Source organism: Salvelinus alpinus, chromosome 6, assembly GCF_045679555.1.
Source record: "Salvelinus alpinus chromosome 6, SLU_Salpinus.1, whole genome shotgun sequence".
In the NCBI taxonomy this organism is placed as follows: Eukaryota; Metazoa; Chordata; class Actinopteri; order Salmoniformes; family Salmonidae; genus Salvelinus; species Salvelinus alpinus.
The window spans coordinates 66769253-66770219 of record NC_092091.1 but is presented as its reverse complement, the minus strand read 5'-3'; the positions used below and the strand labels follow the sequence as shown (position 1 = coordinate 66770219).

At 40.8% G+C, this 967-nt stretch overlaps 1 protein-coding gene across 2 annotated transcripts in view; it reads left to right on the top strand.

Annotated features, from left to right (window-relative positions):
- Nucleotides 1–967, top strand: part of arhgap10 (Rho GTPase activating protein 10) — a 63788-nt gene that overhangs the window by 4388 nt on the left and 58433 nt on the right. The window lies entirely within an intron of this gene.

The following is a 967-nucleotide window of genomic DNA, read 5'->3' as shown; positions in this document are numbered from 1 at the left end:
TGACGTTGTCAGCTAACCCATCTATAGTCCCTCACTAGCGATGTTTCCATTAACTTTTCCAGTTTCCATTTAATTTTTGTTTGTTGATGACATTTAAAAAGTTTGCATAGAAAATAGATGTGACAATTGCCTGCTAGGGTGAGATTCCATTTAACTCTTGTCTGTTGAGTTAAAAACAGCTGGACGTAATGACGTCACACCTTTAAAAAAAAAAAATCTCTCAAGAACCAATTTTCAAATAAATGCACTGGTTGAAGGGTTTCCATTACACATTTAGGCAAATTGCGCATTAATAAGTTCTCATATCTGCCGTTTTTAGTTTGACATTTTTTTTTGTTGCGACATTGCTTTTGTCGAATATACCATGGTCAATGGAAACCTGCCAACAGTCTGAGATCAGAGTAAAATGTCTCAGCAATTGGCTGTACTTGTTTGACCTTTTTTTTATCTGCCTTTTAGCCTCTGCTTTTTTGGTTGACAAGAAAAAAGGCTTGGCTGGGATTCAGTGAGATCGTCATTTATCGCTATTGAAATCAGACCATGTTGTTGACCGGAGGAATTGAATCGGGCTCTCTAATATGGCATATAATCCTCACGGCATGTGAACCTCCCATCGGCTTCATGGCAACATTAAAAGCTAAGCTATTTTGTGAAAGGGCAGATTCAGCATTATGCTAATCTTCAGTAAACATCCAGAGATTTGGTGTCACTGCCTGTAAATATCATGTGATGAACTGTAGCCTGGTCCCAGATCTGTAGGAGTTGGCTATACAGCACAAACAGATCTGAAACCAGGCTAGATGAAGGCTGAGGTTTGAATAAGGTAGGGACTAGGGATGAGGAATGTTGCGCTGTCTCTTGGGCCAGTCACTGCTGTAGGATCTTCAAGAGCAAGACCCAGGGAATTCCACAAGTTCCAAGTTACTCTGGTCCAGCTTTGGCCCTAGGCCACTCTTTTCAGTCCCGC